Source organism: Tamandua tetradactyla, chromosome 24, assembly GCF_023851605.1.
Source record: "Tamandua tetradactyla isolate mTamTet1 chromosome 24, mTamTet1.pri, whole genome shotgun sequence".
NCBI lineage: Eukaryota > Metazoa > Chordata > Mammalia > Pilosa > Myrmecophagidae > Tamandua > Tamandua tetradactyla.
In genome coordinates, this window is record NC_135350.1 from 4,443,724 (window position 1) to 4,456,262 (window position 12,539).

Sequence of the window (12,539 nt, forward strand, 5' to 3'; positions counted from 1 at the left end):
GGATTTATTCCTTGAGCTACCTTCTTTGACTTTGTAATCAGCTGGTGATCAGACAGAGATTTTCTTGAACCTCAGCCCTCCTATCAAGAAGGTCTGCTCAGAAAGAATGCACGATGCAAGGCCCCGCCACTGTTTTATGTGCCTGTGTCTTGTCTTAGACTTGTGCTTGATGGTTGCTTTGGTTGCCCTCTTTGGTCAACTCCTCTGTTTCCCAGGAGATAGACATTCTCCTGGATGTCTGAAGCCAGCATGTCTTTTCCCCATATTGTCCACCTCTGCGTTTTCTTTCATTCTTTTTGTTTTCTTTAGCTCCTTTTGCCTACAAGGCAAATTCTTGGAGGAAGAGCATGCCAGAGAAGACTTTCCCAAGGCAGTCCCTTTACCAGTTGACACAGGGATAGAGATTCATGGAAGAGGCATAGACTGGTTCCAAAGTGCCTAGGGAAGGGATCAAGAACCTCAGAGCTTCTTCCATAGCTCCCCAAAGCTTAGCTTTCTTGGCCTTCCCATAAATGCAGCCCTTCAACTAACTTTCCCCTGCAGCCCTGAGGAGGCACCAAATAAGTAAGTCTCCTTCTCCATGAATTCCCAGGGCAGGGTGAAACAATGGCCACCCTCAAAGCCAGGTCCCCAGCAATCTGAAGCTGCTAATCAAATACCATGATCAGTGATCAGCCATGCTTACCTTTGGTACTGAAGAAGAAGATTTTTAGAGCTGGTTCTGTCACTAGTGAGCTAGCCATGGTGGCCTGCCATGAGGGTAGGGATTGGGGGCCTTTAGCCATCACATAGAGAGATTGGAATGTTATTATACCTCTTAAGTGCACAAAACTCCATAAAGGCGTCAAAAAAATTCTCACCCAAAGCCTTGCCTCATATAAGTGTACAATTTCAGAATCTAATGGTGATATTTCGAGTATCTCTTTTGCCAACTCACCCCATGGCTGTCAGCATCATCTTGATGGTGCCGAGGCCCCATCATCAAATTTTATGATTTGTTTGTTGACTTCCTTCTAGCCACACTAAGTGGTTTTAAGGTAGTTTTGTTTTGTTTTGTTTTGTTTTTTTAATGAGTAAAATTTGAAAAGTTAAGCAAGAACAATGCCAAGTTTAGGAAAAGGAACATCGAGATTTGAGTGCATGCTTTGGTTCAATCTAATATTAGTCTATGCTTTGAAGAGAAAACAAATGTCCAGTTGAGTTCACCAAGATAAAAAGACAAGAGAACAGGGTGAGTATATTTGGGCAACAATTTATGAAGTAAAGTAGCTGTGTTACCATCTAATATCTAATATCAATAATAATACCAACTGACATTATTAACATCATTTAATATTTTAAGCACTGTTCTGGAAAATTTCAATAAATTGTCTAATCTAATCCTCAAAACAACTTTCTCATTTGCCAGCTTTAATATATTCACTGACCGTAGGGGTAATTAATTCTATGACTACTGTTATGCAGCATATTAAAGCTGGCAATGGAATTTGGCTTTAGATGATCAGATTACAAAACTTGTGCTTTTTCCTTCATATAACTTACCTTGGTTGTATGCTGTATCTCAATACCTAACCAAAAATTTAGGGTCTGGACATCAAATCAATTCACAGCAGGGTATCATGAACGCAACAGTTATCTCACTATAGTAAATGGACCTACAACTGGCAGCTTGTTTGTCTTGGAGAGAACGGATGGGATTTGCATAAAACATACTGGCAAATAGACTGATGTTTCTCAGCCAGCCGAGAAATTTTATAGCATCTTGCATGTCTCTATGTGTGTAATAAGTATTGCATGAGTAGGTAAACTAATCAAGGAATTATTAAAGGGAGAATTAAGGCAATAATTGAACAAATAATATTTAAAATATTGAATGATGCTCTGGTATTGCAAACTTTTAAAATAAAAAATTAAAAAAAAAGTCTTTTCAGGGTTGCTTTTGCTAAGAACTAGTAAACAGATTTAATCATTCAGGAACAGAACTTTGCAAGGAAAAACTCTATTAAAATTATCAATCAGCAGATGGTATAAAATAAATACAGAAATAAATCAGTTTCTACCTGAGACTTTTCCAGCAACCTTTGAAGGTATTTAAAATAGAATAATTGTGGCCATCTGTGACTGTTTATACACAAAGATGATTTCAATAACTCCATATAAACAACAACAGCCAGATTTTCAACAGGTTCCTACCAGGTGCACGGCATATGAGATCCATTTTCACACAGTCCTTTTTATTGGGAGAAGAACTTACATTTAGTAATGAAAGAGACAGTGAAAAACCTGCCTGTGCTTCATCATTCAAATGCATGGACCAATTCACTAATGCAGAAAAGAATTTACAAAAAATGTTGGAGGCCATATAAAAGCTCTGGCATGTTATTGCTAAGTAGCTTCTGTACAAAATGTGATGTTCTACAGAAGTACTACCAAACACTGGCATCATCATGATATCTCATTCATGAAAATTTTGGAGCAGTGCTAATCAATGCTCAGAGTAGGATTTTTCATTTGTATGAAAAGTATAGTGAAAAAGGCAGCTCTGTAAACTTGGGTTAAATATTCCAACTCCATGATGTTCATCCCTATGTGCACCTTAAAACTTTATTTAATAGGGGGGGTCATTAAAAATTCTTAGAAATGAAAGCAATATAATCCATTGATTCCCATTCTTGTCTATACATTAAAACTACCTTAAAACCACTTAGTGTGACTAGAAGGAAATCATCAAACAACTCAGAAAATTTGATGATGGAGCCTCGGCACCCACTCCTACCCCCACACATGGATATTCTCTCCAGGTATTTCATATATAATCAGAATTTAGAAATTTGCTTAGAAACAAAGAAAGAAAGATGAAAAATTACATACACAGAACTTTTGTGTTGCAAATCTTATCAAGAATGAACTAAAAATCAAATGTTTGTTGATGTTACCCATATTTCTGACCCCAGAGAAGACTGTGATCAAAAGTATGGCAATATTTTTCAGGCTCATGACACATCCTCTAATGTAGTATTTTATAGCTCCACTCCAATGCCTCTCTCATGTCCTTCAGCACCTCTTTCCCCCCCCATCTTACCACATGCATATGTGACCAGCAAAGAGTCTGCTCAGGTCTCAATTGCTGCTGACATATGCCCTTTTACTCTATTAATTCTCTATATAAAATAATGCTGAAGCCATATGATGATCTGGAGGCTTTACTGTTTCCAGAAAATTATGTTCTTAAGTTAAAGCATTTCTATAGGTGTAGACATATTGTAGGTGGGGACTTTTGATTTCGATATATAAATTGAGATGTGACCTACCTCATTCAAGGTGGATCTTAATTGTTTTACTGGAGTCCTTTATAAGAGGATAAAAGACAGAGAGAAGTACACAGAAAAAAAAAAGATGGAGATTCAGAAAGATGCCAGAAGCTGAACATAATGAGGCCCATGAGAGAAGGACGAGCAGATGTTGCCATTTGCCTTGCTATCTTACACAGGAGCCCAAGCTTGCTGGTAGCTGGTCTTCAGGGAGAAAGCATCTCCTGTTGATGTCTTGACTTATACATTTTCATGGTAAAAATGATAAACTTGTAAGTTAACATTGTAAAAGCCAAACCGTTTCTGGTGTACTGCATTTTGTCAGCTTTAACAAACTAAAATAAGCACTATTGTTAATATATGTGCTGTCAAATTCTGCCGTCTCCTCATCCATTCTTTAGAAATTATACCTGTTCTGCCTAGAGTCAAGCCATAGAAAATAATTGCATTTACTCTCTCTGCAAAACCAATTTGATTTTCAGGCTAAACTACTGTGTTAAATTATGATAACATGGATTACCCTCAGTAAGACCATCTTACTTTGTCACTCACATGCACATGACATCCAACATAGTTTCTACTTGCTAATACTCGTACTCTATGTGACGTACAACAAAGATCTTATAGCCAGACCCTGTGTTTCAGTTTGCTAAAGCTGCCAGAAGGCAAAATACCAGAGATGGGTTGACTTTTACAATGGGGATTTATTCATTTAAAATTTTACAATTCTAAGCCCATGAAGATTTTCAAATTTAAGCATCAAGAGGAAGATAACTTCTCTGAGGAAAGGGAGCTGGCATCCAGCTTTCCTCTGTCACATGGGAAGGCAAATGGTGATGTCTTCTGTTCCTTCTATCCTGGGTTCTGGTTTCAATGGCTGTCTCTGCTCCTAGGGGGACCTTTCCCACCTCAGCTGTATTTCAGTGTTTCTCTCTAAGCTCTCTCTAGGTGTTTCTGTCTCATCCTCATAAAGGTACCAATAAAGGATAAAGACCCACCTTGAATTGTGTTGGTTACATCATAGTTGAAATAACCTAATCAAAATTCCTACCCACAAAAGGTCTGCCCAAACAGGAAGAGATTAAAAGATGTCCCTTTCTGGGGTACATAATAACTTCAAACCAGCACACTCGGCATGCTAATATCGTACATACTACTGAGAAAAAAACTGGAAAGAAAACACTCAAACTCACAATTGAGAATCATCCAATTGTTAGAGGCCTTAGCTTATCACTGTGAGTTATGAATGAGCATTAGTTTTTAGGAGATACTGATACTAAACCTATGAAACTTCTCATCCCTGTTTTACTCTAGAACTGTTCTCCACCACCAAAGAATAGTCTCCTTTGCATTCTTATGTCTATAGCACTCTGTTTCCTCTTTTTACTTAAACCTTTCACTTTTCTTTTCTCATAAACACCATTTGATTGTGTTCTTTGAAATTCTTGATCCAGGATTTTAAACATCTTCGTTATCATATCCAGAATCTTGCATTTCTAAGGCTCCATTCTCACCACAAGTGAGAATTATGTCCATGTTTCTCTTTTTTCTATTCACTCCTCTTATTAAGCTAAGATTATATCACCCATGTTTCCAGCACGCTCTTTTATATTTGTCCAGTAATTCTGAGCTTCAGGTTAACATTCAGCATATAGATGATACTTGAAAACATTAGACTACTGCAGGGGAAGAGAAACATGCAAAAAGAAAGACAATGCATCCTGAATTACCATCTGCAGCTATTTCATTCAGTTCTTTAATATTGAGTTTATGTTTGTACTCTCCTGACATTGTGCCTTAATATTCTTATTGATTACTCAACAACATTCCTCTAAAATAGATTAACTCCATTGAATGCATATGCAAATGAATTTACAAATATGTTAAATACACAGTTCTAGGTCCACAGCATAACATGGAAGAGAAAGATTATTTTTGTCTGGCTTCAAAAATGGAGGTTGTTTTCATGTTTCTCTTTGTGGAAAATGGCCTGCACAAATATTGACTTTACCACCTGTTTTAGTTTGCTAAAGCTGCCAGAATGCAGTATACCAGAAATGGAATGACTTTTAAAAATGGAATTTATTAAGTGGCAAGTTTACAGTTTTAAGGTCATAGAAATTTCCAAACTAAGGCATCTAGATAAAGATACCTTACCTCAAAAGAAATGACCAATGATGTTCTGGGTTTCCTCTCAGGTAGGAAGGCATATGGTGATGTCTGCTAGCTTTCTGCACTGGTTTCTCTTTCAAAGTACTTCCCCTGGGGTGTTTTCATTCTGGATGTCCAAAATTCTCTGGCTGTGTGGGCTCTCAAGCTTTTTCCAAAATGGTTCCCTCCTAAAGGACTCTAGTAAGCAAACCCACCTTGAAAGGGTGGACATACATCTCCACGGAAACCACCTAATTCACCCACAAATGGTTGAGTCACATCACCATGGAAACAACTTAATTAAAAAGATTCCACCCAACAACACTGACAAGGATTAAAGAACATGGCTTTTCTGGGGTACATGGCAATTCCAAACCAGCACACCCCCAAAAGTATATCAGAAGAAAACAAGTCTATGCATGGAGATACCACTACCTCTTCTCCACCCTTGCTGGTCACAAGGAATTTGCTTTCACAAAACAGGCATTCTTCCCCATGAAAAATTATAGTATCAGGCTCAGGGAATATAATTTTATCGCACTTGATTTTGATTAATCAAAATCAGAGGGAGTTGATGGTCTCAGTACAAGGAAATAGTAACAACAAAATAACCAAGGCCTGTAACAAGGACTTACATTACAAAAGCAGCCCCATTTGTTGGCTCATGCAACCTAGAGATGAGCACAATTTTGGTAGTTCTAACACATATATCTTTTTATAAAACATGTGGAAGCTTGTTTCTTATTGGTAACCCTACTACAAAGATCAATTCAGAGGAATTATTTGTTTAATAAAGTTGACTTAAATGGTTTATTCTGCTCAGTGAAACAAAGCCTCCTAATACACAAATTAACTTTATGGCCAAGTTTCATGAGTAGTAAAAAGCAGTATCTGATCTATTATGCATATTATTCTAAAATACATTTACATCTTTAGATGTTAAATACCATTCATTATCTAATGTTACATAATAAATTACAATGAAACTTACTAGGATATGCTTGTGGATTCTGTGGGTCAGAATTTCACATAAGGCGCAGAATGGAATGACTTGTCTCTGCTCTACATTGTGTCTGGCTTCAGCTATGAGACTCAGGAATCATTTATTCATGTATGGGTGGCTGATACTGGCTGTCTTCTCAGAACCTCAGTTTCCACCCCTGGTGCCTCTTCACATGGCCTCTGCAGAGTTTGGGTTTCCTCACAACAAATATCCTGAGAAAGATAAAACCAGATGGAGCCTATAATATTTTTTTAAGATGAAGCATTGAAATCACCATTTTCTAAGGAAGGAACAGTCCTGAGTCCAACCCAGATTCAAGAAGAGGGAACACAGATCCAGCCTCTTATAAGGGAGAGTGTTGGTCAAGTCATAAGATTATGTAAGATGGAATATGTGGTGATCTTTTTAAAATACAATGTGCTACAAATATGGATACCCATTTAACATTTACTAGTGACCTGGAGTAAATTTTTCATGTACTTTTTCTATTTCCATCATCCTTTATTTTTAAATATTCAAACAATTAATTACAAACTTTATACCAAACCATTTCTCTAATTACAAGGGATATGTAAGTGTTATGAAATTTAATAGTGATGAAATGTCCATATTTCAATTTTTTTTGGTTTGCTTATGCTTCTGAAATGCAATGCACCAGAAATGGACTGGTTTTTATAAAGGGGATTTATTTAGTTACAAATATACAGTTCTTCAGAGGAATGGTAGCTGTTTTTCTTCTGGCTTTCTCTGTTACATATAAAGGCACACAGTAGGCTTTCCCCACTGGTTTCTGGGTTCAAATGGCTTTCCCCACAGTGATTCCTTTCTGCATCTCCAAATGTCTGGGTGTATATCAGCTCTGAGCACTGAGCTGAACTGTGCTGAACTGTTTCTCTATCCTATAACTTCTTCTTCTTCTTTTTTTTTTTTTTTAGTTTTCTGAAATAAAAGCATCCTTTATCACAATGGAAAATAAACATTCAATATCTATTCACTAATGCAATCAAATAAATACAATGTTGATGCTACTGTCACAGTGAAAGGCACCTCCCAAATCTTAGCTACCACAAAAAAGACTAAGGAGTTCTTTATAAAATTAAAGGCATTTGAGGATTTCTGAAAATCTAGATGACCAGACAACAAACAGCATGATATCAGGTAAATGATATTAATGATAGCCAACTAGGTACTAGGTACCATACAAAAACTTTATCTATATTAACTTATAGCATCATATTTTATCAGCATTAAACAATAAATGACCTCCATTCATCCGTTATTGTCTAACAGATTGTGGCAGTTCTTATTTTCTGGTTCCAGGCAAATAACAAGAGATGCAGCAGTATAATAAATGTGATTCTCCAGGCTTACCAGTTGCTGAAACAGAGCCTCCAGGACTACTCTAGATGCTTATGGTAGATCTGTACAGCCTAATTTTAAAGTGCATGTAATTATTACTGGACAATAATTCCCACAGAAGCCTGAGCCTCTGAAATATCATTGTAGGGTAATAGTTTTATAAATTCATAAATAAGTTTAAATTAATATGAAACAATTTCATATGAAAAACTTAGGAGGCATCCAGTGTCCTATAGGCTTCTTCAATGAAAGCTAATATGTCCTTCATCTGGGATAAATTATGAAGAAGGACCAAGTCCTTTAGAAGAGCCTTCTGGTTTGGAATTAGCATCAAAATTTCTTTTTGAAGTATTGGTGCTTTGAGATTGTTCTGAGAAAGTTCTGGAAGAAAGAGTACCTCACTGCTATCTATTTGAAACATCTGTTTTACCTTCTTCTCTTCCTCTTCTTCCACCTCATTTGTCAGAAGGTGAAGTTTGATTTTTGAGGCTTTGAATATTCTCAGTCACTGACTCTGTGGTCTCCACTATTTTGTCTATTTCTTCCTGAAATATTGCCAGAGCTTTTTCATTAGCGGTGTGCTGTGCCCTTTCCATTTTCAGTAGACTTGACACATCAGTTAACTTTTTCTTCATTTTGGGAGGGACTTTCAGTGTTTCACACAGGTGTAGCAATCTTTTCTTCAGACAGTTGCGATGATATTAGCTTTGTTTGTTTTCTTTAATATTGTTACTTAAAATTGCTATTATTACTGATTCCATCATAGATTGTAAATACTCTCTGCTACTTTTTGGAAGAGGTTGCCAGGTTTTTCTCTTGTTGGATGTTATCTTTATCTGTTTCAGATTAGTATACTTTGTTTTTCATTCAGAAAGTAGATGATTTGGGTGTTTTTAATATTTCCCATTGTATTTCTAACCTCTTTCTCTGACAACTCCATTTCTTCATCATCAATTTTTCTTTTTGGATTTCTTTTTAACTTTTGAGATTTTTTCTTGGAGACATTTACTTTGTCAGGCATCCACTAACTCCTGTTGGAATAGCTTTCAAAGTAATTGGCGCCCAAACAATTGAAAGCCAAGAAACCCGGAAGTGGTTGTGTAGAAAGCGAAACATCTGACGTCTGATGCTGGAGGTCGGGCATGTGGTTATACTTCTTTGACGTCATCGTATTTCTCCTTTTAACCTTCCAGCTAATTAAATTAAACATCACTCATTGCAGAGGCACTCCCCTTCACCAACCCAGATATAATCAGCTATAGAGGAATATCACGGGCCTGTGATTTAAGTCCACAGCCACAGAACAACAGGGTGCCATCATCTGGCCAAGGTGACACCTGAACCTAACTACTACATTAAAAAATAACTATTTTTAAAATTTTCAGTTTATTTCGATTTAAAATAATGGTATATATCAGATCTGCAAGCTATTTTATTGTGTAATATATTGTCATATTTATTTAAGGAATCTAAATTCATTTGGAAAAACTGAAGGTACTATTTCTTAAGATATCTAAATGCAATGAGTGCAGAAAAACATCAGATAAATTCACAATGACTATAGCCTTAAGTAAAATTTTATGCAAGATACAGTGATATGAATATTTTCTTAAAACTCTAACCTATTTCTAAAAATACCTTTAAGAAAATATGAAAGTTCTTGAAAGATTTTCTGGAAAAAAAGGATTCATAATATATAGTTTTCAGGGAGTACTCCCCAGTCCTTAGAGTATTATTTAGGCAATCTTCCCATGTAAACTAAATCTAAGCAAATTCATCTGCCATTATCAATCTTTCTACATTATCATGATTGTCATTAGTTTTTCTTGGCAAATTCATCCCCTAAAGGGAAATGTATTATAAAATATATTTCTTGCAATTAGGAAACTATGATTGTCAAAATTTACTAGAAGAAATATAACAGGGAAAATTCCCCACTTTTCATTACAATTATTAGTAAAATATCTAATTCATCAACTTTTCCCAAAAGAATTCAACTTGAAGTGTTTTTGACTTACTATAATTTTCTAAAACAAAAGAAACTTAATATAAAAATGTTTTTTTTGTTTTGTTTTGTGGGATTACTGTACTGTTTTTTAACCTTCCAGTAACTTTGCTCTCATATACAGAAATCAATATGGAAAATGAAAGCATGGGAGACAATCTTTAGCTTCAGTTTAGACTATGATTTCTTAAACAACAAAACCAAAAATTAACATCAATATTAAAAAATGTTTTATTTTTAAAAGGCATGGCTAAGGAAACTGAAAAACAGTCCACAGATTAGGAGAAAATATTTGCAATTTCAACAATGGCTTTTAATCAGGGTATAGTGTAAAGAACTCTTAAACTCAAAATTAATATGAAAACCCAAATTAAAAAGTTAGCAAAAGATATGAATAGACCCTTGAGAAAAGAAGGTATATAATGGCAAATTAGCATGTGAAAAACTACGGAAATCACTAGATGGGATGCTTAAATTCATGAGTCAACTTGGCCACATTACAGCGCCCAATTGTTCGGTAAAGCGAACAATGGTCTGATTGCTACTGTGAGGATATTGGGCTTAAATCATCAATATGATGATTGCATCTACAATCTACGGAGGAGGCTGCCTTCAACAATGAGATAAGTCTTATCCAATCAGTTGAAGGCTTTAAAAGGAGAAGCAATGACTTCAGCAGTCAGAAGAGAGAATTTCCATCTCTACTTCAGCCAGCCAGCTTCTCCAGAGGAATTCATTGAAAACTTTTCATTGGAGTTCCCAGTTTGTTCCCTGCCCTATGGGATTTTGCATTACCCACCCACAGTCCTGTGACACAGTTATGATATAGATATCCTAACATTAAGTTTTATCTTCTGTCACTTCTGTTTCCCTAGAAAACCCTGACTCATAAAGCTTTGGTTCCAGGAGTGGTTTTTCAGAAACAGAATCATAATGATGAGATTTCTGAATTGGTCTGGGGTTTCTGGAATTGGTTCTCAAATCTGATTAGATTCTAAAGAACCAATGATTTTATTTCCAACCATCAAGATGGCACTGGTAGTCCAGGACATGTGTGGACAATAAAGATAAGCACACTATAACCATTAGATATAGTTACTCCAATGCTTATAAGAGGCAAGGCTTGAGTGAGATTGTTTTTGACAACTTAACACAGGTTTCATGAGTGAAAAGGTACAATCATTTTGGTTGGTTCATGAATTCATTAAACACAGTTATAAAAGAAAAGGATGAGCTCAGGGCTTCAAATTGCCAATGTAAGCACTGCATGAAGGACAGGGAAGTTTCAATGTGTGTCCTGAAGGAAAATCTTTATTTTGTGTGAAGACAGCCTTGAGATTTCTGAAAACTGGACCCAAAGTCTCATTGCACACGTGACTGAATAACAACATAAGTTGAATTTTCAACTTTGCAGAGTGACAGCTGTTAAAGTGAGGGCATTGGTGGAAAAGAAGATGATCCAAAAACACTGGAATGAGGACATATATGTTGATAATGATGGCGATGGGTAAAATGAAACCTTAAATTTGGCTGGGCCTTTGCCAAATAGACCTACAGTGGTCTGCCCTTTAGAATCAGCCACCCAATCACAGAGTGTCCTGAGGAACCAGTCTTCTGACCTCTAGTCTGCTCTGAGGAATTGGCCATCCAACCTCCACCTACAAACATTAGCCCAGTTGCTGGTGATAAACCTGTAACCGCCTTCCCTGAGCAAACAGCCCTCAGTCTTCTGACTGAAGGAAGTAATCCTCTTTCATTAGTTGAAACTGCAATGGAATTCCTGGGTTAGGTGCCTTGCAAGACAGTTCTAATTTTTGTTACCCTCCCCACCACCATGTTAACTTGCAGACTTGACTGAAGTCAAAACAGGTCCCAAAAGTAAGATAGAAAATGTGATCCATGAGGAGCTTCACTGTATTTAAAAAATACTGAAGATATTTCCAATCTATATAGACAGAAATAAGGGGAATACGTATGGGTGTGTATATTTAGGGTGTGGAATAATGGTGGAAAGAATATAAAGTTAAATCAAGCTAAATTTATTGATATGGGCTGCTAGACAGAGATTTTGGATTCAATAATGTAGCTTGAGGGATTAGAAAGGGCTATAACAGTTTGTTCTCCTGCTTGTCTGAAGCATGGGCCAAAAGGTGGTCTCCATTGCCTGAAGCTGAAATGCCAGAATTGCCATAGTATAAAATGCACTTTTGTGGCCCATTTATCAAGGGACCCAAAAAGCTGCTACTTTTGATTGGGAAACAGGACAATAGATGGCTCTGAGACATGTCCAGGGTGCTGGGCAAGCTACTTTGCAATTTGTACCATATGATACCACAGATCCAGTGGTGATGGAAGCATCAATGGCAAACAAAGTTGCTGTCTGAATTCTTGTGTGGCCCTGAAAAGAGAATCACAATGCAGATCCTTAGGATTTTAGAGCAAAACTTCTTGTCCTCTGCATATTACTGCTCTCTTTTTGAGAAACAGTTTTTGGTATACTAAGGGGCTTTAGTAGAGACTTAATGCCTCACCATGGAATCCCAACTTACCATGAGACATGAGTTGTCCATCATGAGCTGGGTGTTTAAGTCACCAAGCCATAAAGTACAACATGCACTGCAATACTCCATCATAAAATGGAAGTGGTATACATGAAAGAGAACTCAAGTAAGTTGTAAGGGCACAAGTAAGTTATATGGGGTAGTGGCCC

At 36.6% G+C, this 12,539-nt stretch overlaps 1 pseudogene; it reads right to left on the reverse strand.

Moving 5' to 3' along the window:
* Positions 1 to 8,035: 8,035 nt before the first annotated feature.
* On the reverse strand, positions 8,036 to 8,845 carry LOC143667981 (centromere protein Q pseudogene; annotated as a pseudogene).
* Positions 8,846 to 12,539: the final 3,694 nt, after the last annotated feature.